Here is a 25,668-nt window from a genome sequence, read left to right as displayed (position 1 = left end):
GAGAGGGTGTGGAGAAAAGGGAACCCTCTTGCACTGTTGGTGGGAATGTAAATTGATACAGCCACTATGGAGAACAGTATGGAGGTTCCTTAAAAAACTAAAAATAGAACTACTGCATGACCCAGCAATCCCACTACTGGGCATATACCCTGAGAAAACTATACTTCAAAAGAGTCATGTACCACAATGTTCATTGCAGGTCTATTTACAGTAGACAGGACATGGAAGCAACCTAAGTGTCCATCAACAGATGAAAATAAAACAAAGCAAAACAAACAAAAACTCATGGAATATGAACTTCTTTCTACACTCTGCAGAGGATACAAAAATGGATGATCCTTTCCTTATATATCAAAATAAGTTTTAAGTATGTCCCTTCCATTTTAATACCCTGACCTTACGAATTCTAAATGTATAAATGTAGATGTACATCTGTAAGGACATTAAAAATTTATGGCATCCACTAGATATGAAAGATAAGAAATAACAATGGAATGCGAAGTATTCTGATTCTAATATTTTAACATTACTACTTTATTTTTAAAAATTAAAATTATGTATCTATATTGTAAAAATATCAAACACTAAATGTTATACACGATAAAATAAGAAAATTCTTCCTTGCCCATCCCATTGTATACCGTAGAGGAAGCCACTCTTTTGTTCTCTCTTTTACTGTTTCCTCTCTTAGTGTATGATCACACACACACAAAAACATATGTCTTTGAAATCTTTTGATGTGAATAAATCACATTCTTTTTAATAGCTTCATAATATATAGGTGCCATAATTTTTCTATTTTCTTGAAATAGACATGCATAATTTTTAACTATAGCACATAAATATGTTTATGTGTATATAAGTGGGTATATTTATGTATACTTGTATATATTTGTGCACATGTTCAAGTATTGATGAAATAGTAACTTTTCAGAAGTGGATTTTGCTAGTGCATTTTGCTCAGGTTTTTTGGAAGGTTGTTCTTTTTTTATTTGTTGGTAAGAGATATTTATATATCGTTAATATGAATCATTTTTGTAATTGCACATTGCAAATTTTTATGCCAGTTTGCCACTAGGCTTTTTAATTCTGTCATAAGTTCTTTCTTAAGATGAATAATTTTATGTTATGAAATCTCATATGTATCCATACATGTAGTGTCTTTTTTAGGAAAACTTTCCACATTCCAACATTACAAAATAAAACCATTTGTTTCCTTCTAGCGTATTTATGCTCTATTATGTGTACTTCAATTCATCAGAAGCTTGCTGTTATGTAAAGTTTTGAATAGAAGTTTAGCTTTTGTTTTTTTCCAAATACATGATCAAATGTCCAAACTCTCTTTATTATTAAATAGTCCATCTTTCTCCAGCTAAACTTAAAAGCCAAATTTACCTAATAGTAAACTCATTTATACGCCTATGCATGTCTTTCTGACCCAACTTCTCTTCTATTTATTTTTGCCTCTAATATTGAACCAATCAATACTAACTCTTTTTAATAATGTTGTTTAAAATTTTTTTTAAGATAGCTATTTAACAGACTAGATTTTTGGATAAAACTGAGAATCAGTTCATCAATTTTCTTAGAATTATTAATCACTATGATAGTATAATACTTAAAATATTATATATCAGAATCTAATATTTAAATATAAAGCCAATGATCATAGGAAAATTTTTAGCCTTAAACACTTAATCATATGTATGTACATATTCACATATGTATAGAACAAATTAAATCTCCAAATTAAAAAACTTGGGAAAATTATAAAGATAATATAATAAAATAAATAATAAAGATAAAATCAGAAATTAATGAAGAAAAGAGTAATCAAGTTAGTCAATATTTTAAAAATATACATAAATCAGACAAATGTTCAGCTCAGTTAATAAAAAAGATAAAGCATAAATATACAAAGTGTACAAAATGTATATTTGCTGTAATTTTTTAGTAGAAATTGAAATCTCATATATGCCTGGCTTGCTAAGTTTTTTTAAATCAAGAAGACTTGTTGGATTTTGTAGAATAATTTTTCTGTTTATGAAGTGCATTATACTGATAGATTTATGATGGTGAATTATTTTTTTTTTAATAAATTTATTTATTTATTTATTTTTGGCTACATTGGGTCTTCATTGCTGCGCGTGGGCCCTCTCCAGCTGCGGCGAGTGGGGGCCACTCCTTACTATAATCCTGATATATTATTTTTGGCACTCTACTTGATTTTGTCTGAAAATATTTTATCTGGAGTTTTTAGATTTAAATTTATAAGTATAAAAAATTACAAATTTTCTGCATACTTTTCCAATTATTGCATAAAAGTTGTACTATTCTTTAAAAACCAGTTGGACATCTTTCCCACTTTATCTGTGAAATATTTTGTGTAAGTTATGAATTAACTGCCCTTGAAGATATGATTAACATGCCAATAAAAAGTCTTTCTGGTGTCCTTTATGAAATTTTTGACTACAAGTTCAACTTCTTTAATGGTTATATTTCATTTAAGTGTGCTGCACCTTTGTGAGTCAAATTTGGTAATTTAAAATTTCCTGGAAAACTATCAATTACATTTAGGTTCTCTAATTTATTGGCATACAGTTTATTCTAGTTATTGTTTTACATATATTTCCGTTTTATCAGTTTTGTTTTCTTTTTCATTCTTAATTTATTTATCTGTGCTTTCCCCTTTTTAATTCCCTGTGACTATTATTGCTAGACACTTGTAATTTATTCTTCAAAGAACAAGCATAAAAATTAATTTCTTTTGATTTTTGCATCTATGTTTTAATATCTGCTTTTATCAATATTATTTGCTTTTTTGAATTTACTTTTAATCTGCTCTACAGTACTTTAAAAAATTTTGGAGTTGTTTGCTGTTTTCAAAATTCTTTTGTGATAAATATATTTTTTGCAATATATTTACCTATAGTTTTCATGAGTTTGACAAAGTTTTTTCCTAAATATTACTTTAATTAATTTTAATGTGGCTATACTAGATAAATTTTTATTTATATTTTCCTGACATTGCTTCTTTTCAGACTTCATGGCCTATTTTTATTTATAGGAGTGTCTGTTACAAATAAATATTAATAATTTTGTTAGTATACAGTACAATCAATGAAGTTAGTAAGGTGGAAGATGACTAGTCAAAATTGAGTGATGAACAGGGAAGGGGTAGTATTGTCTTAGTGGAGCAACCTGAGATATTTTTTAGATGCTTCATAAAGTTATTGCATAAAAACCATATTTAGAGTTTGATCTTAAAAAATAAAAGACTTCTACAATAAAAAAAGAATGTAAAGTCTTAGATGCTCCTGAGACTCCTTACACACTCACAGTTTTCTATGATTCTTTAAATTTTAGAAATTACAGAGTTGAAAGGTATTATGGAATCATAAAAAAATTACTGGGCCACTGTCTGACCACTCTCCTAATTTTTATCAAAAGTGTAATATCAGAAGGAAGACCACTGTGAAACATATCCAGTGGGAAAACAAAGCCACGAAGAAAAGTATCACTATTTCCAAGAACAATATAGCTAGAACATGCAATATTCAAACACAAGAAAAAATTGATTTAACTAAATGTCTCATTCATTGCCCAAATGTTTATATACAGGCACTGTAAACACAGGACTAATGTGTTGCTTGATAGCATTCACCGAAGAATTTACGCATATAGCCTAATTATGAGAGACCAGATATTCTACATTCAGAAAGAAAAAAGAGATGAATTTTATCTGCAGTAGAAAACATTTATTACATTGTATAAAATATACTCACTTAGATCATTTTAAGATGTTTAAATGAGTTACAGGGAGAATATATAGTAGAAAATATGAGGAGAATAAAAATTATAGTTTAATATGAAACATCACTGCTTGCATATATCTCTTCAGGATAGAATTCAAAATGCCATGTTTATAGAAACATTCTTTTTTTTTTAGTCTTACAAAAGAATTCTAAATACTCAGTATAATCCTTTTTCTCAGTATGAATAAAATACAAATATTGTATGAATGAAGGCACATAAAATTATTTCTCTTTATGCTATTAAAAATCAAGACTCTCCCTGTACAATAGTTTTTAGGTGACAAAAGTGGCTGTTCTACCTTTGTATTTCTATGATGTATGCATCCATTTCACAGGACTCTTTTTTTATAGAAGTGTTTATTGTGAGGACCGCAGGAGACCAGCACAGTTATTTATAGGGATTCTGAGTATCTATAGTTAAGCTAGTATTAGATGAAATGAACCCATACTTGAATAAACCACTTTGTTCTTCAGTTAAGGAAAGGAGAATTTAAGAGTGAAATCTGTAATATTATAATTCAAAGATGCTCATAAGTTGTTCTAATTTATGTTTTTGCCATGGTGCTGGACATTATTGTAACATTATTGTTGAATGTCTTTGCATTACATGCAGGGTCATTCTTGTTAGACAGGTGGATAAGTCACTCTTGCATTGTCATTGTATCAATGTTAGTCATAAGTTTAGTCAGCAATCTGCCATCCACTCTGTCCCAAGCACAATGTTAGGTGTGTGATCATTCCTGCATTCTCTATCTCAAAAATGCATGTGCTTTCCAGTTTTATCATGTTCTATACCTTGTCTTGTTTTGTTGTCAGATGCTTTGCTAGAAAATTGAAGAGTTGGATAGTGTTTGGACTTCGGATCTGGGAGAGAATCAAAATTATATGTGGAACCTAGAAAAATGGTACAGATGAACCGGTTTGCAGGGCAGAAATAGAGACACAGGTGTAGAGAACAAACGTATGGATGCCAAGCGGGGAAAGTGGTGGAGGGGGGTGGTGGTGGGATGAATTGGGAGATTGGGATTGACATGTATACACTAATATGTATAAAATGGATAACTAATAAGAACCTGCTGTATAAAAAAATAAATAAAATTCTAAAATTCAAAAAAAAAAATTAAATGAGTTTGGGGCTTTGAGTTAAGAAGTTTCTGTTTGCTTGATCAAAATCAAGTACTTTCTTTGGCTTTCAGTTAATTCCAACAGAAGTAACCTCAAATGTCTCACAGTTACTTTCCTGTAATCATTCTTATGTGCTCTTTATTTTTTGTATCAGTAATATTATAATTGGTGGTAAGCTACTGTGATGATTTCCCTAAACATACATCAGATAATACAAAGAATATTAGGAAGTTGACTATTTCTTTGAAGTACAAAATAATTTCATTGAATTATTTACAATAAAGGAGCTAGTCAGCAAATATACATTATTCATGGCCAAGCATTGCTCTTAAATAGTAAAGGAGGGAATTAAAATATACTTAATACTTCTGCAAATACTTTTTACATTAAAACATAAGATAGAAATGAAAATCATTTGTATGGGTATCCTCATTCAACTTCCAAGTTAGTGATCAGCCCTTAGCTCTTCAAATAATTTAGGATTAAATTGCATAATCATTACAAAGCCTCTATTTCTTTATATTTTTTACTTGAATTCTACCCTATGAAAGAGTGGTCAGCAGTTTGGATTTTAAAGAAGCTGAAACCATTATGGAAAGAGCAAGCATAGATGGATACTTACTGGGTAAAGAGGGACATTTAGACATGCTGATGTTGGAGAATGTAAACTGAGCAACATTTACTGCTTTCAGCAGTTTTCCTTTTATATATGCCTTCACCAGCTTGAAATTTTATATAAAAACAGGATTGTTCTAGACAAGGTTAATTGTGTCTGCATTAAGAAAATAGGAACATTTTTAAATGAGAAGAGATCAACATAAAATACTATAATAAGGATTATAAAATAGAAGGAAAAGCAAGATTTGAAATCAGCTTGACTTACAAAACAATAACAACGCATACTTATGAAGCTAGAATGATAGCAATTATTTTCAGAGAGAGAATAACCTCTGTTTCTGGAGGTGAAAATTATTATGTATTTACATATTAGTTTAGTTTGACCTCTAAGAATCTGTTTTTACATAGCTGACTTTGTAAATTCACTCAGGTTCATGTATTCTTCATTTACCATATGTTCACAATTATGCTTAAACTTAAGTTAATTGGAGCTCCAGGGTCAATACAGGGTCAGATGAAAATCGTGCTAATGAAGATGATTACCTCAGCAGAGCCCAGTTTATAAACTGTTTATTCTTAGAATCAGGAGGTATTATGGCAGAGTTCCAGTCAGCAAAACGAGGGCTTTGTAATAATAAGACATCCTCTTGTATCTTACTATACATTCCAAAATTTGCCTCTAAAGGGACCAAATTATTTTCTCAGAAGGCAATTTCTACATGCAAGGAGGCAATATGAGTTCAAACTTCAGTCTTTGAATTTGATCACATTCACTTTGCTTAGAAGAAATCTATTTAAAGTCTATGTTTCCATATGTAGTGGCATAGTAAAATATGTTGACTCTTATTTGTAAACCAATCATAATTCTTGTGATCACATAATCATTGTTAGAAAAGAAAATGAAAGCAGAAGAGCTAAAATAATTTTGTTCAAAAGTCTCAAAGTTTTATTTATTCAAACTCAGATCCTAATATAAGCCCAAACATATGATTATTCATCATGGTAAATTTCACCATGACCACTTCACCTCTATGATTTTTGCTGTACAACATCCAACAGCCATTGAACATAGATGTATGAGAATGTCAGAGTATTTTTGCATTGATTACTTTATCCAACCACTTCATTTTGTAGAGGATGTTTGAATGCCAGGAGGACTGATTTTCCTAGTATCACACAAGTAGCTGTGAAAATGTGATTAGAACCTACATCTTTTGATTTCCAGATTAAGATTTATTCCTCTACATCACACTGCATCTTGCTACTATTTTAAGTTCTTAATCTGTTTGTAGATGATCTAACATGTGGATTTTTCTGGAGTAATGCAAATAGGCAATTCTTTAAAAAAAAAAAAAAAAGAAAGAAGGAATTCCTGGTTTTGGGGCTACTTAAGTCTGTGACAGATAGCTGATAGCATAAAAGGCTTGTATGGGTAACATTGCTCATGATGAAACACTTGGTTGAAAGATCATTTGATTGTGTGTTGTGATTTCAGTTTAGAACTAAAAATGTTGTTTGAAAATAATTCATGATCCACAAAAAATACACATTGTGTATAGTATACCCAGGTTTTATATTTAGTTATATCACTCATGTATAAACACTCACATTCCTAGAAACTTCAAAAGCAAAATTGCAAATAAATGTATAGAATTCCTCTCTGTGCCTGAAAATTTAAAAATATATATTGACCATATATATCCAAAAGTTGGCCTGGTAATATTATTCAATTTTCTTTTCAATTAGAAGCACAGCAGCACCAATAACATAGCAAAGAAAGTACATCCCCACCAAGCCAGCAGATATAACTTTTCCACTAGTTCTGTGATATTTTAGAAATACTTCCCCACATCCAGCTGAATTTTTTTTCTTGTATTTTCATACAGTTGCTATTTGTAGCTAAAATAAGGGCACAAAAGGGCAGATACTACTACTCTATTACCCCATCAAATATGAATTGCCATACTAGTCACATCAGACTAGAAAGAAATGTGAAAATAGAAAGATGAATATAAATTATCTGGATGAATTTCTAATTTATGAATATATTTCTTTATGACTATACAAAAGGAGAAATTGCAGACAAAAAGCACAATGAAATCTGAAAATTTCCTGGGCTCAGGGATTAATAAAAAAAGCTAATATTGATTAAATTGATAGTTTTTCTTATTTGGAAAAGATCAATCTATCTGCTATAGTTTGAATATTTATGTCCCCCCCTCAAATTCCTATGTTAATCTGATGCTCAATGTGATGGACTTTGGGAAGTGATTAGGTCATGAGCACAGAGCCCTCAAAAATGAGATTAGTGCCCTTATAAAAGAAGCTCCAGAGTGATCCCTAGCCTCTTCCGACTTATTAGGATATAATGAGAAGTCTGCAACTTGGAAGAGAGCCCTCACCTGACCATGCTGGCACCCTAATTTTGGACTTCCAGCCTCTAGAACTGAGAGAAATAAATGTTTGTGGTTTATAAGCCTCCCAGGCTGTGGTATTTTGTTATAGCAGTAAATGGATTAAGACAGTCTCTTTAAAAGAGATTGCCTACATGAAAATTGTCCCAATTCTGTTTAGTTAAATGCAGTATACTTCAGGCCCTAGATGTGGAAAATTATTACTTTTACTACCTATAAAGTCCATTGAGTTCACAGCTCATGGTTTCCCAGGGCTCGTACTACTTCCTAACACAGTACATTTTCAACATCCTCACTCCAAAGTGATCAATCATTGCTTAAAACTTGTGAAGGTAAAAAGGGTGGTTATTATTTTACTATATTCCACTTGGATATCTGTGATTCTTGTAGGATCTATCCATATTCACAGATAGTTTGAAATTCAAAGATATCTGAACAGTGATGCCTAGAGTCAAGTCTTTTAGATAATGATAATTCTTTATAAATTATGTTATTATATATTACATAATATTATAATGTATTATAAAATTATAACTATTGAAAATTAAAAAGTGCAACACTATAAATCAAATGAGATAGAGCAACTGCAGGTGTTAGCAAGGAAAAACACGGTCAAGCACAAATCTATAATTGAAGATGAGCACAACGATTTGAAGCAAATCTATAAAGCATCACATAGTAATATACTGAATCTCTAGGCTAGATATTTATTCTTCCTCTTTTTAATGTCATCTCTCTTTATCCATTTTTCTTTTTATTCTTTCCCATTCACTAGAACAAGTTCCCTTCGTTTACTGCTTATAAATTCCTTATTCAGTTTCTTCAGAATTTCACATTGTGCCTGGTACCTGGTCATAAATCTTTGCTCATGAATAAAAATATCCAGATGAAACTGGATCTAGTGAGCATAAATGAGTAAAGTATAATGCGACACTTCAACAAATGGCCTGGTTATAAGACTATCTCTAATGAATATTTTTGAGAATAACTTTTCTGGATACCAGCAATAATAAGTTACAGTGAAAAAGTACCCTGTCGATAATCCCCCATAAAATATGAAATAGTAGGACATTATGTAGAGCCTGAGTGAGAGAAGATTTTATTAACATACAAGCATTGAATCAATGAAGATACAAATAATGCTTGTTAATGGAAGCCCTGAGAGTATAAAGATCTTGGTTCTTCTAATTATTTACTTAACTTGATTTCAGTAATAATCTCAAAATGTCATTTTTTCTTATTCAAAAGCTAAGGTGCTTCTAAAATTGTTCTTAAATAAGAAAGAGGCAAAAATAGCTACAAATAGTTTGAAACAGAGGAGTAAAAATAAAATTTCCCTACCATATATTAAAACATATTTAACCAATACTGTAGTTAAAAGACAGTTGAACTATGGTATAAGAATAAACAGGAAGATTTAACACAAATAGAAAAAGATAAGCAGAAACAACATTATTATCAGCATTTTAGTGTTAGAGTAAATCATATTTCTAAGAATTTGGAAATTAGCTTACTCTCAAAGAGGTGAGTTGTGAAATTAGCACATAATTGTGCATATAAAATCACCATAAAGAAGCCATACAATTGTGTATATTGTAAAGCACCAGTTGACTAATGACAAAAAACAAAAAAAATCAAGCAGTGTTTTTTTTTTTTTTTTTTTTTTTTTTGGCTGTGCCACCAGCTTTTGGGATCTTAGTTCCCCGACCAGGTATTGAACCCGGGCTCCGGCAGTGAAAGTGCTATCACTGGGCCACCAGGAATTCCCACCCCAGCCATTTTCGATTGTTATTCTGAGCTGTATGCCGTCTGCCTTACTGAAATAAAAGCACTGATCCTGGAGACATGAGTGTGTGGTCATTGTGGCAGTTACACTTCTCGCTGTAAATGAATTCATTGACATCTGGCTTTGTATATCAGTCTTGTGTAAGTTTGGTTTAGATGTATCACTCCTAGGAGAAAACTCTTTTTGATGTGTTGACAAATCAGCACTTGGACTACGTCAGGCAGAAAATCAGACCCTGGAGTACAGTAAATTCATCGTGGAATTGCCTTTCTAATAAAAGCTGTAGGAGGCAGCCTGATGGCTTCCTCTTGATGATCTCTGACTTGACTGCTGGGCGCACATGATTTTCTTTTGGGCTTTCTCATTTGATATTTAATCAAGTTAGGAAATATCATAATTGGTGAAATTTTGTTTTATTCAATAAAATTACTGAGAAATTAGCAAGAAAGACTCATTTCTCTCGCACTCACAAAACTCAGTTCCAATTGTACAAAAGTACTGTGAAAAAAATGAACAGATTAAAAAGCTAGACAAAAATGTAGGTGAATATTTGCCTTATCTCTGGATGGGAATAACATTCTGTGTATCAAAGTGATAAAGTATAGCATAAAAGGAAAGATTAATAGATTTGACCTAAAACATTAAAAATTTTGTGTGAATATAAAAAATTAAAACTGCAAGTTGAAAATAAAATTATTAACTATGGTAATAAATAAAGCAATCAGATAATACCTATAGTCTATGAGGATACTCAAAAGAAGATGTCAAAGCCCACAAATAATGGGAATGGCATATCTGGAGATAATTCACAGAAGAGGAAATACATATGATTGATAAATTCATGAAAATGTAGTCATTCTGACAGTAAAAGAAATGCAGATTAACACAGAAATGGACAAAATTTTAAACTATCAAATTAGCAATAAACAATATTAATATTTAAAGTTTTAATGAGACAGGTAAACTCTCATACTACTTGTTGAAAAGTAAAATAATTTAAGCTTTTTGGAAAGCAGTTTGTTGATATTTATACAAGTCTACTGACTTACACTGTAAAAGGGAAAGAAAAGTAAATTCCTTGTCCTACAGGAAAGAAAACGTTTCTTTCTCAGGCTATCTAGGGTACTCATTCAAGTAGATTCAAATTTTAAAGAGCAATTCTAAATAGGCAAATTGGTACTGCTTATATTTCAGTGGTATTGGGGCCTCTGAAGTTATTTCCAAGCTACTTTCAGAACAGGTTTGAAGACAAATCATCTTATCTCTTTTTCTCCTCTTTCTCCCCCCTTCACTCCCCCCCACCCCATAGTGGTGATGGTGAGGAAACAGAGAGATAAGAAACTAGTTCTCTAAGATGGAACACACACACACACACACACACACACACACACACACACACACACAAATACTGTAGTTTGGATTCTTTGGTCTGCTGGTCCACTTTTCCTTCTCTTCTGATCAGTTCATTACAGCAGGTGACACCTCATAGATAAATGTCAGACATGATTTTAAGAAGAGAAATGATTTTTAAATATTTGGAATATTAACATACACTATTATAATTCTTCCTTGGAGACTTTTTGGAAGTGCTAGAGTTGTGGTGCTTTACGACAGTTGCTTTGTGGCCGTACCGGAGGAGAAGATGGCGGCCACCTTAGTAGCTGCTCAGGGAGCACGGCCAGCACCAGCCTGGGGGCCTGAGGCCATTACCCCTGAGTGGGAAAACCCGGAAGTCTCAACAGGGACCACTATCATGGCCGTGCAATTTGATGGGGGCGTGGTTCTAGGAGCCGACTCCAGAACAACCACTGCATCGTACATCACCAATCGAGTGACTGACAAGCTGACCCCTATTCATGACCGTATTTTTTGCGGCCACTCAGGCTCAGCAGCTGATAGCCAGGCAGTAGCTGACGCAGTCACTTATCAGCTTGGTTTCCACAGCATTGAGCTGAATGAGCCTCCGCTGGCATACACGTCAGCCAGCCTCTTTAAGGAGATGAGTTACCGATACCGAGAAGACCCTACGGCAGGAATCATCCTTGTGGGCTGGGACCCCAAGAAGGGGAGCAGCTCTCGCTTTGGCCGTGGAGCGGGACGGCTCCAGCGGAGGGGTGATCCGCCTGGCAGCCATTGCAGAATCAGGGGTAGAGCGGCAGGTACTTTTGGGAGACCAGATTCCCAAATTCACCATTGCCACTTTACCACCTCCCTGAATCCTAGGATTCTAAGATACAACAAGAGATATCCCATACTGATGGCAAAATTCAATAAACAGTTTGTCAGTGAGAAGAAAAAAAAAAACCTGTGGGGGACGTGAAAGAAGGAAGCAGATTTGACTTCAGTAATTGATGAGGTAATCAGTAGCTTTTGTGCCCCATGAAACATGTTCATGGTTAAAACAAGCTCTCTCATATCTAGTGTTGTACTCGAGCCTCTCTGTGTGCTCTGTGGTACAGGAAGAACATACATCTGCAGAAGAAACATTCCTGCCAGAATGTGCATTCTTCATTCCTTAAGGATTTCAATGTCTCGCAAAAGATGAAATATATTTAAAGAATTAAGATATAATTATTGTATTCTTTTGTAAAATAAAAGATTCCTTTGGAATCTAGGTTCTACCACCTAATGGACTGTAAGCTTATGCAAATTAATTTCTCTTGCACATGTTCCTCATCTGTAAAATGATGATAATATTCCATTTGGTTGTAATGACAATTAAGTGAAATGATGTCCTATGATGTCTAATTTAAATGGTAAATAATAGATGTTTTATTATTACTGTTATTGTTATTATCATCATTATTACCTGTTTACGAAAGAACCGTGGGAGATTAGAAGATAGAACCCGATGCCTCCCATAAAGTAGCTAATAATCATTGGGGGACCTGATGTAGCAAGGAGCATAGACAGGCTGAGGTAACATAAAACTAAGCATAGACTAAGAAATGAACTAACCAGCCTCAAGTTTCCAAATCATAACATTTTAAATAAAATCATTTCCAATTGTAAGATTTCTCTAGAAGGAAGCACTATTTTGTGTTCAAAGGACTATTTGAGTTTGGATTAGACTTTAAGGGTGGATTTTCCTAAAATAGGCAATACATAATATCTTTTAATATGCTTACTGTTTCCAAGTAAATGTCCATAATCGTGAACAATGATAAAACTGCATTAGCCCATTTGGATATATAGATTTTTTCTGATTATAAAAGCAATATATATTTTTCTTTTTATTGAAATACAGTTGCTTTACAATATTATATTAGTTTCAGGTGTACAGCATAGTAATTCAGCATTTTTGCAGGTTATACTCCATTATAGGTTATTACAAGATAATGGCTATTATTTCCTGTGCTATACAGTGTATCATTGTTGTTTATCTATTTTAAACATAGTAGTTTGTATCTGTTAACCTCATACCCCTAATTTGTCCCTTTCTCCTTCACTCTTCCCTTTGGTAACTACAAGTTTGTTTTCTATGTCTACGAGTCTGTTTCTTTTTTGCATGTACATTCATTTGTATTATTGATATTTTTTAGATTCCACATATGTGATATTATATAGTATTTGTCTTTCTCTGACTTATTTCACTAAGCATAATATTCTCTAGGTCCATCCATGTTGCTTCAAATGGCAGAATTTCAGTCTTTTTAATGGCTAAGTAATATTCCATTGTACATATATACACCACATGTTCTAATCCAATTGTCTGTTGATGGGCACTTGGGTTGCTTCTGTGTCTCAGCTATTGTAAATAAAGCTGCTATGAATCTTGGTGTTTTATAGTTTTTTCCAATTACTGTTTTAGTTTTTTCCAGATATATTCCAGGAGTGGAATTGCCAGATCATAAGCAATATGTATTTCTTGTAAACATTTTTAGAAACACCAAATAATTTCTGTTAAAAAGAATAATAAAGGGAATAAAATGTAATCCAAATTCCATCTTCCAGATATAATCATTGTTAATATTTGATACGCTTTCTTCAAATATTCTTCATTAGGCACATATTACAAAAATTTTAAAATATAATTACTTTGATAAATATAAATATTAGTGTCTACCTTATACTTTTAAAATCTACTGAAATGCACAGAGATATATACTGGGTAGGGAGCAATATAAAGATGATGTAAAATATTATACTCATGTATACACCTTGGTAGTCAGTAAGATGTAACACATAATACGTAGTTCTAAGGGACAGAAGTGAGTAGTAGAAAATAAATTTATATTGAGTTGGGGCAGATGTATTAGGGGTTAATCAGCAAAAGAGAATCCATACCAGGTAATTTCAAAGATGGGGAGCTAGTTACAAGGTAAAGAAAGACCTGGGGGCTTCCCTGGTGGCGCAGTGGTTGAGAATCTGCCTGCTAATGCAGGGGACATGGGTTCCAGCCCTGGTCTGGGAGGATCCCACATGCCGCAGAGCAACTAGGCCCGTGAGCCACAACTACTGAGCCTGCGCGTCTGGAGCCTGTGCTCCACAACAAGAGAGGCCGCGATAGTGAGAGGCCCGCGCACCGCAATGAAGAGTGGCCCCCACTTGCCGCAACTGGAGAAAGCCCTTGCACAGAAACGAGACCCAACACAGCCAAAGATAAATAAATAAAATAAATAAATTAAAAAAAAAAGAAAGACCTGAAAGGGTAGAGGACAGTGATCCAACCCAGAAATTAGTCATGCATGGATTAAGCCACTACTTCCCCAGAATGCAAGGAAAATGGGGTAAGCAGAGCCTAGAAATGAAGATCACTGGGGAGGTAGATGTAGCAAGGCATGGACAGCAATGAAAAATAATTTTAATTTTATTTAATATTTAATTAGTAGTTACATCTTTGAGCTCTTACTGTGTGTCAGTTTATTCCAAGAGTTCAACATGTTTTGACTTGTTCCATCCTCAAAACAGCACGAAGATAAAGTTAAATTTATTGTCTCCATTTTAAAGCTAAGAAAATTGAGTTACCAAGAGTTTTACTTGCTCAAGTTTACACAGATCTTAAGTGGCAGAGCTGGGATTCAAATCCAAGCTATCTTGTTTAATGTATTGATTATCTACTTCATTACAATGAAGTTATGGACATTTATCTAACTGCAGTTAATTTAGCATTTGTTCTTGACCAAAACATTTAGTAAAATTTAAACTGTCATCTAGTTGACTGTAGGAGAAACTAGTAAATCACCGTTTTAAAACCTGCATAGAGTCACAAAAATAACCTAATATCCTTTAGTTGCTTTATTCTGGACAATTTCTATAAGGCCAAGGGTTACCAGTGGAGAGCCCTCTTCCATGTGGGTGAATGGAAGTGTGCTCAGAGTGAATTTCTGGAAATTCTTCCTCACTGAATGCTCCTCATTGTTCATGGAGGAACTGTGACCTGAAGAAGAGGAGTAACTGTGATTGCCAACCACCGATAAATCTTTCCCCTCTGTGGATGGACACAAAGCTGGGCCTTGTTTGCCAGCAGATGGTGAGCTAGTAAGTTGGGTAACAAGGGGAAAGACAATTATCACCCACCGTGAACCTCCAGTATCTCTTCTCTAAAATGATGTCATTATACTGGTTCTTAAAATCCTGTCCAGAGACGCAAGAGGGAAGAGGTATGGGAACATATGTATATGTATAACTGATTCACTTTGTTATAAAGCAGAAACTAACACACCATTGTAAAGCAATTATACTCCAATAAAGACGTTAAAAAAAAAAAATCCTGTCCAGTAAGAAAAATTTAAGCACCTAAGTTTCTATGAATAGCCTCTGACTGAATCTCTGACTTTCCTCGTCAGAGACTTAAAAGACAATCCCTTTGCACTTGAAGATTATTAAATTCAATAAAATGCTTGCTATGAATTCTGAAAATGTGGTCAGTGTACTATTCACTTATTTTCAAATTTTTCTCTTGACTCAAATAGAAAATACCACCCTTCTGACTTTTGTCTTTTGCTGTGAGAGGGAAAAAAAAGTAATGGGAATGAAGAAAGAGAGATGAAGCATGTTGGGCTGGGGGGAGAGAGAGAGAGAGAAATTTGTAGCATTACCGAACAAAGGTAAAAGCTAACTATGACAGAGCAAGGTTGAGATGGATTTCATTTTCCATCCAGGTTAGGAATTTCATTTACTCAAAATGTTTTTTGAAGCAATCAGGTATTTAGTCAGCCCAAATAAAGAAAACTTATGTCTTCTTCAAAGAATGAATTAGGTTCTGATTAATGAATAGCAAAGAGCAAGATAATTTTATTTTTATACTAAATTTCATGACATTGAACACTCGATAGAAAAATCAGTCATGTGAAATATCTCCTGTCTTCAGAAATAGAATGATTAAAAGTTCTTCTGAAGAGAAAAACATTAGATTTTTAATAATTGAAAACAATTTTTAAAGACAATTTATCTTCCTTTACAATTGTTTGCTGAATAAAGGCTTAGAATAAAAATAGCATTGCATATTAGAATTATCTTTCCTGAAAAGAATCTTTTCAGGAAAGGATCAAGGGAAGGGTACAAAAGGGCAGTATATGAGGGATTTGAAAATGGTATAGTGACAAATAGCACAGTTGTTTGATAGAGAGAAAGTGTGGTTACTGACACTGTTTTATTTTTTACTTCTAATTTTTTGGTTGGAAAATATGGAGAGGTAGACATGTCTGAAGTGACTGCAATACAACTTGAAGATAATTTGATAATCTGAAGGAGAAAGAGCTAAGGCAGTAAAAGTAATCAAATGTATAAGAACAATTACTGTCCCAGAAAAGGATAGATGATGGAAGATTAAAAAGATAGGCAGGAAAAAAATTCCAGTGGTTTCAAGATCAATTGTTTTTAAATACATTCATATTTTCAGAAAAGGGAAATGACTTCATAAATCTTTCCGTAACTGTATCTTCTGATGCTTCTGTTAAATAGTAATCAAATTTCACCAGATTCCTGCCTAATAGCAATAGAGTGATGCCCAACTACTAAACTGTAACACCAAACTGTAAACTTTAAAATTTCAGAGGATATTTAATTAAATTACATAATGTCAACATTTAGGAATGATCATTCAAATATTTTGTAAACTGGACCAAATTTTAATTAAAAGATCAAATTATGTTTATTATGTTACTTGAATTTGTTGATTTGAAAATATTTTACCCTCTAAAATAATTTTATATCCATAATTAATTATAGAATTAAATTTTATAGTTTCTAAGTTCTAACTGAGATGCAGGTTAGATGTGACAATATACGAACTTTAGCATTTTAAGAATTTAGTACATCTTCATGAAGTTTTAATTGTGCTGGGCATCCATCCTGGAAGCATTTTCTGTGAAAAAAACATTTTATTTCTCAAAATAACACTGTTTTAAATATATAGAAAAGACAAGATTACTCAAGTAAAATGATTTTCTTTAAATTCTTGTTGATAGTGGAAATATAAATAATAGTCTTACCCATAAAATGAGCCTAACAATCTTATTTCTTACATCTGTAGAGACTACAAATAAAGTATCTTATATAAAGTACCTGGCATAGTACTTGTTACAGCATAATTTTATGATTGGTTGTTGATGAATATATTGATTAATATTGGTGTGAGTGTAACTATATCTATCTATCCACACACAGAATTTACTTATATAAATATACATATATGTATACATGTTCACATATACGTTACTTAAATTTAAACCTGTGAAAGGGCACTGAATATTTGTGTTGCATATATGTTTTCTCTGTAGATTTTCTATGTAGAAAAATATGTAGGTTCTAAATATCAGAGGCTGCACCCAAATATCAGAGGCTGCACCCATTCAACTCTTACTTTCTTTGACCCTAGTGCCTGGCATAGAGTACATGTTCTATCAGTATTTATGGATTAATTTTTTTTAATGGATGACATGTTAGAAGAGGCATGCTTCTTTTAGCTATCTCTGTATCCTCCATATACACTTAATGCTAGGGTATCTCATTGTCTTTGCCTCTGTCTTTTCTTTGCCTCCGTCTTTCCTTTGACCCCATCAATATATGTACCATCCATTAAAATCCCACCCATCATCTTTTTTGCAGATGTGGCTTCTCTTTCTGAGGTTGTGTTAAGCCACTTTGTGCCTAGTGTCTTCTTTTTCTATAAACATGGCACCTATAAGCTGCCATACTCTTTGTCATTGCTTATTGCATTAGTTCCCCTTTGGATAATTATTTAACCCCTGGCATAATTATCTCTAATTTCTAAATAGAATTTGAAGTTCTCGAAGAGAAAATACTGGAACCTGTATTTCTTTGCCCATTTATTTTAATTCTTCCAAAAGGTGCTCAATAAATATTTAGTGTCTTGGGAAGTTTCCTAAAAGAAAATTATTCATCAATAATATCAATTGAGTTTGGTGAAATTGTCACTCATATATTACTTGTGAGAGGTCAGTTTCAAGAATATCCATATTTTATTCAAGTAAATATGGTTGATAGGTAGGCCTCTCTGAAAACTGCCTCTCTTCATCCAAATATCTCTGAAGAGTCTCTCCATGTGTTTCTGTGGAAAAGAATACATAATCCTAGCATTTAACTGTATCCCCCTCTACTCTAAAATTTCTTTGAAAGTAAGAACAGGGAATTTTTTCTTGTTCAGCCAACCCCTCATAGCACTCACTGAATATTTGTTTAATGGACTTTAAATTATATAATTTTGATACTTAGTTTTTTTAATTTTCCTTTATTACATTAAGAACAGGAAATATTTTAAGATCATATGGCATTATTCATGGTGATTATCAAAATAAATAATTATTTTTGACAAACAGACTAATTTGTAACCTCATTATTCCTTATTTCATGTAGTAGAAATCATCTGAATGTATATAATTATTTTTATTTTTAGGGGTATATTCTACTCTAAACCCAACTTGCTATGCTTTACTATGATTAATATATGAAAGATGATGAAAATTTTCTCTTAAATAGTGGAAAGGATTTTATGCCAATGTAAAATTTGCACCCACTAAGAGAGGACAGTCGGATACCTCACATGTCGCATCACTGTCTGCCAGCAGAAAGATCAATTTCAACATGTTTATCTAAAGACAGTATCTATGTGACTATTTGAGCATTTTATTGCATATATCTTTAATAAAAGTGAGCAACACTAATGATAAGTAGTACATCTCATAATCTGAAGGCAAGTTAAGCAAAAATAGAAATCTGTGCTTTTCAAAATCTTTAGCCCCAGTGCTTCAAATTAAATATATATGTTCATTCATGAAGGAAAAGAAATGGATTATAGAACATGCAAAATACTAGAAAACTATTAGCAATAATTGGGTATAAAATTAGGTTTAATTGGGAGTTTGTAATATTTTTAAGCTGTCTAGAAACTCTCTTTATAGCTTCCAAATCTGTTGTTCAATGTTAACTCATCTTTCAAGAAAAATGTGAGAATCCATTATTGTTGAAACTGACTATAAAAATTCAGAAAATTCATTATTTCTTTGTCTAGCCTAGAGTTGGGCCTCAGTGAATGTTAGTGGAATAAACAACAGAATAAATGTTTACTATGTAAATAAATTAATGAGAAAATAAAATTAACAAGTGAAAGCAAGTGAAAGGGAGCAGAGTCATTGAAAAGGTATGAGATATAGAGTCAGTATATAACCTCCGCTATGAAGCTGTCCTCAATTCTCCTAGGAAACATGAAGAGTTTACTCTTCTTCATATATAGGAACTTACATGCACCCCATTTTAGCATATGTTAGCCTGAATTATAATTGTTTGCATGCCTTTTTTCCTTCGTAAGACTTTGCATATTTTGTGAGAAGAGCCAATACTGTATTCCTGCATGTATCCTTATTACCTAAAATGGTAGCACATATTTAATAGATGTTAAAAATTTTTATTGAAATAGAGATTGAGAGAGACAGGAGTAAAAGACATAGGAAGGAAACATTTGAGAAACTCATAAATGGTAATATTTTCACATGTTTGCCATGAAGTATGAGACAAAGGTTAGAGAATAAAAACAGCTCATATTACATCATAAAAGTATGTCCTATAAGTGTTGCTACTATTTCTTCCACCCTTGTCTGTGTAAATACTGGCTTTGTAAGTAGTTCAATGGGGGAATGCAAGAATAGCTGGTGTGGTTTGTGGGAAGAGAAAAATGTTAGGCAATTTAATTTGTAGCTTTGGATGAATGATGTACTCTAATCTTGGTAACTGATTACTGCAAAATAAACATTATGCTATGGTGTGCTAAAATATTTTTTTGAAACTAATTGTTGTGAACTTTTTATCTACACCCAATGAGCTTCCTATGAATTATAAAAAGGCTAAGCAGGGGGAAATTGTTTAGTTAGCAAATTAATCTATACTGCATAGAATGTAAGCTGCTAAAAAGCACAACCTTTCTGCTAAAGCTTTTAGGTCACCACATTCCATATTTTGATCTCCATGACATTCAGATAACTGGCTGAAATGTTAAAAATTCAGTCAATGCTGAAGTTGTTTATACCTGTCTTATGCCAAACATCTAGTTTGACATTTTGGACTGAATTGTCTGAATTCATCATTTGTCTTGACATCAGGTAGATACACTGATACACACACACACACACCCCTACACACATTTAAACAGTGGCAGTTTTTATGCTTTATAATAGTTTTTACTCATTGTAGGAAAATATAAAACTCCATGTCACTGTGAATATGACTAGTTCATGGCATGAGGTGGTCTCCTTAGGTTGCAGGCAGAAAATAATTTTTTAACTTTGTTAATTTCAATTTCTGGACATAGAATGAAATACTAGGTAGATTCCCTGCTTTTTCATTATTTTTAGAAATTACCAACTCCACTAGTCGCTGTTAGTTGCAGAAACAGCTTCTTTTAGATAATCAAATCCCCATCCAGTGCATTAATGAAAATTCCAAATTCACATCTTTTGTGAAATGCCTGCTTGCCTCAGAGTCGGGAGCCTCTCCTGACAAGGGGCATGGCTACCTCTGTCTGGCTCTGACTTCTCTCCCTCCAGCTTGTATTGTTTCTGATGCCTTCAGAGTCAGGGCAGGATAACAGGTGAACAGGTCAAGCTCTTAATTAGCTGGATCAACTGCAATCTGGGGTCTGGTTTTCTGTGTAAGAGGTGGTGATGTCCCTTATAAGGTGACTGAAGACAGACTCACTTTGACAGGGTCCACATTTGGACCCTGGGGACCATTAGCCTTTGCCTAGTCTTCAGTGTAAGTGCAGCACTCGCTGAGGATAACACTACGCTTTTGTTCCTTACCAGACACGAGAAGCTTCGGCCACATTATCTTGCCTCTTGACTTGCAAAGTGTGTGTCAAATGGCACACACTTTACTTCTCAAATTCTAGGATCGCTCATCTGAGTGGTCCTGTTGAAGTCCCTCTCACTGGACACAATGAGAAGCCATCTCCATGTGCAGAGCACAACAACAAGTCTCTCAAAATATGACCTCCTTCTCCCAGCCTCCTAAACACCAGCCTCTTTCATAAGCCATAGCTGGGTGATAGGCTGGATTTAGCAGAACTGGACTTGGACCACACCCTTTGTGAATCCTGCAAAGGAGGTACAGCAACTCTTAAGGATGCAAGGTATGTAAAAACAATTGAATTTCTCTTTTTAGAATCTGGAGTCTCTTTCAAAATGCTGAACAAAGAGGAAAACTCGCTTTTAATATCCAATTACATAAAGAATAACAAAAAATCACTGCAAATGTTACCTGTTTTTCACTTTCTCCCCATTAATAAACAATAAAATTGAGTTCATACTATAGGTAGAGTTATATATCATTAATTGTTACTTAAGAGATCATGATTATCTCCCCATGTTACTAAATATTTATCGAAAATGGAATGGTTTAAAAGTTGAATAGTATTATTGGATTGGGTGTCTGGAGAAACAGATAACTAGTCTTTCTGTTTTATAGATTTCTGGGCTGTATGGAGCCACGTCTTAACCAGTTAAAGAGGACACTGAGCCCTCCAGTGACTGAACGGATCTCTGGATTGGCTCACTTGGAGAGGAAATGAGTGTTTTTTAAGTGTAGATGGATGTGAGGTAATAGAAAAAAAAAATGTGTATATGTATTGGTCTCTGTCCCTAATTCCTGGCACAGAGATCCTAAGAACCTTGTAATTTCCTAAGTGATATGAACACTAGGAACATCTCTTGTTCTAATATTTGTCCTTGATCCTGTTCCTGACACAGGGATCCTAAAACCCTTTTAAACTCCTAAGTGATAAGAGCACTAGGAACATCTTTGCTTCTAATGAGACAACTCTGGGTGGGCTCGTGGATGGGGGCTGGTCACCAGAAAGACCAAGCAATGATTAGAAGCTTGGAATTTTCAACCCACCACCTGCCCTCCAGAGAGGGGAGAAGGGTTGGAAATAGAGTTAATAATTGATCATGCCTACTTGAGAAAGCCTCTGTAAAACCCCAATAATATGGGGTTCAGAGAGCTTCCAGGTTGGCAAACACATCCACACTGGGAAAGTCATGCACCCCACCTCCATGGGGACAGAAGCTCCTATGCTCAGGACCCTCCCAGACCTTGTACTATGTACCTCTTCATCTGGCTGTTCATCTGTATTCTTTATCATATCCTTTAATAAACTGGTAAACAAGTGTTTCCTTGAGTTCTGTGAGCAGCTCTAGCAAATTAATCAAACCCAAGGAGGAAGTCATTAGTACCTCCCAGCTATATTAACTAGTTGGTCAGAAGCCCAGGTGATAATTGGATCTGATGCTATTTCCAGGTAGATAGTGTCAGACTTGAGTTGAACTGTAAGACACCCAACTGGTGTCAGAGGCATGCTTGTTGGTGTGCGGAAAAACCTGGTCACACATTTGGTGACCAGAAGTGAAGAGTTTTGTGTGAGTTGTGAAGGAGACTCACAGGAAGAAACGCAGAGTAGGGAAGTACTGGTTTTTCTCTATGCAAGTGGAAAACTGGGTAGATTTTTCCTTTATACTGGGAGAATGAAATGGAAGTGTGGACTGTTTCCATTTTCTTCTGACAAAAACAAAGTAACATTTTCTAGCCCCCTTCTCAGGTAGTATAGCCATGGACTATACCTACCTGAGAAGGGGGCTAGAAAAGGGAGGGCAGGGTGACAGAATGTGAGCAGCCTGTCTTATAAAAACCTCCTGAACGATGTTATTCTCTTGCTTCCTCCATTCAGAGCCATATTGGAAGCCTTGTGTTGAAGACGGTAGAGCAGCTCTTAGCTCAGAAGTCCATTGCAGATTCCTCTTCCTATCCCCTATCCTGGCCTTGCCTTACAACTAATTATACTGCTTGTGTGTGAGAAATAAACTTCCATTGTGCTGAGATTGGGGGCATTTCCATCCTATTCCTATTTCTATATGTTGATATTCATGTTATCACTTTGGTCTTAGATGTTAATATTTTATAGTTGAAAATAATCCAACCCTGAATCAGCAGATCTCCAAACAAAGAAAACAATACTTTCCCATCAACACTGTTTTGCATTGCTTCTTAGTAACCACTGTTTCCTTCAATTCTTATAAACAAATAGAAGTATATTAGGATATTTTCGCATTTGGGTTACCAATCACTGCAGTTAAGAGCATATTGTAACAATATGATGCTAAAATAACTGGCCAGGTTAAAAATTTTAATGTGGGGTTTTTTTTTAATCAAAGTAACATAAATAGTGTAAGAGATTTATATGTGTTAAAAACCAAAGATTGTGTAAAATGTAATTTTGGAATAATGATTTTTTAAATTTGGATGAGACACTTAACAATATGTATGTTAGCAAGATTTGAAGATCTCAGACCAATCTCTGATGATTATTTTTGAAAGTAAGTTGGTTTTTAAAACCATAAAATTCACAAAAGAAAGAGAATTTATTTTTTATGTCCAAACTATTAGAAGTTTTATTTGAATCCAAATTTAGTCCAGTAGATTGCTATTCAATTAATTTAACAGATACTTCTCCTGTGAGTGATGGATGAGCTCTTGAATTAACAAAGAGATTCTACACTACCTAGTGACTGACTGCACCAGTTAAATTATCTCCCTTGGTAGGGGGTTAATTTTTGACACGCAGAGATTAAACAAGAAGTGAATTTATTTTTACCAGTAATTCAAAGCTAAGTCAAATACCAACAATTGAGTTTTTAAAAAATTATTTTTGTCTTACTGATTAAAAAAAAACATATCAGGACAAATTTTCCACATAAACCACAAGAATGATCTTCTGGAAGGAGCATGCAAAACACCTTTTACTATGTAATGCAAGAAAAAAAAAAGTCAGATAAGGGAATTCTCCTTAGAAACTTTGTGATATCTGCCACTCCCACATCGCTTTTTGAAGGATTTCTTAAATATAATATGCTTTTGTACTTTACACTGTGGCTTTGCCAATGTTCAATGGTCTGGGCAGCCGAGTGCACACTGACAGGTGAACAAAGAGATTCTAAATTACCTAGTGACTGATTGAACTAATTAAATGGGGGCAGGGGTTAAATTTTGACCTAGAGATTTAACAGAAAGTGAATTAATGCAGACTCAAAGAAACATACACAGAAGGGGCAGAAAATCGAAGGTTTGAAGCCTCAGAAACCTAGGTAAGCAAAAACCGCAAAGTGGAACAATAGAAGAGAGAGTAGAGGGGCACTGAAAGAAGGAGCAGACATAAAAGCAGAAACAGAAGTAATTGAATCACTGTCTTGGGAACTATAGAGCTCTTGGCATTGGACACCTGCTGGTGAAGTGAGGTATGTAATGCAACCTAAATAGAATTATTCAACTTCATTATACATGAAGCTATGCAGCCATTGAGACTTTCTATAGTTCTTTCTTACTTCTCTGAGTGGCTTTAAACCAATCTTCCATTAACTGAAATAATGAGAACATATCTCTTACTGGAAACAGCTGACAAACCTCATGCAAATGGCAAAAATGTTTTTTTGAGTGGTCATTTTTGATTTCTAAAGGAAGATTTTAATTACATTCTTCTTTAATTCTTGATTATAATAAGTCAGAATATTTTCACTGTTTACTATTGTTATTATTATTACTACTCCATCTTGTGAAAAAATGTATTTTTCTTGCAGATGAGATAAGAGATACAGAGGGGTAGAGTACTTTGCCCAAATCCTCATGACAATTAAGTAGAGAAGAGGGGTGCATGCACGAATATAAGTGCACAGGATTATTTACAGAAATGAGAATATATGCCACAAGTTGTTCTAAATTACTATTTTTATCAATAATGTTATATGAGTATCCTTCAAGTGAGTACACAGATTTTATCCTCTATCTTGTTAACTGCTGAAGAGTATTCCATATCATTGAAGCATTAGGATTTACTTAACCATTTTACTGAAGGCATGTCTATTATTTCGAGTTTTTCACTCTTGAAAATGTACTAGGATGTTGAGTGGGACTTTTCTTATTATTTTGATACAAATCTGAAGACAAAGAAGAGCTAAGTAAGTCATACTCTGTAGAAAACTACAAAAATCTGGGACCAGACTCCCTCTTAAGATAATTTAGAACCAGCTCAATCCTTCCTGAGAATGAGTACTAAAAAGAAGAATGAAAGAATCATTGGATTTGTGTGTTGTCAGCTTACAAAAGATTACTCTAGCATCTGGGAGGGACAAGATGCTGGAGTAGAAGGACCCTGAACTCACCTCCTCTCACAAGCACACCAAAATCACAACTAACTGCTGAATAATCATTGATACAGAAGACTGGAACCGACCATAAAACATATTCTAAGTCCAAAGACACAAAGAAGAAACCACAACAAGATGGGGGCGGGGGCCACTTGCAGTATAATCAAATCCCATACCACCCAGGTGGGTGACACACAAACTGGAGAACAATTATATTGCAGACCCTCTCCCACACCAGTGGGAGTTCTGAGCCCCATGTC

General features: G+C 33.8%; 1 pseudogene across 1 annotated transcript; it reads left to right on the top strand.

Moving 5' to 3' along the window:
* The first annotated feature begins 11,377 nt into the window (after positions 1–11,377).
* Positions 11,378–12,062, top strand: LOC309656100 (proteasome subunit beta type-6 pseudogene; annotated as a pseudogene). The gene has a single exon. The product of its transcript is annotated as a proteasome subunit beta type-6 pseudogene (transcript).
* Positions 12,063–25,668: the final 13,606 nt, after the last annotated feature.

Source organism: Balaenoptera physalus (assembly GCF_965194825.1).
Source record: "Balaenoptera physalus genome assembly, chromosome: 2".
NCBI lineage: Eukaryota > Metazoa > Chordata > Mammalia > Artiodactyla > Balaenopteridae > Balaenoptera > Balaenoptera physalus.
Note: the sequence above shows the minus strand (reverse complement) of the source record. Positions and strands in the feature narration are given on the sequence as shown.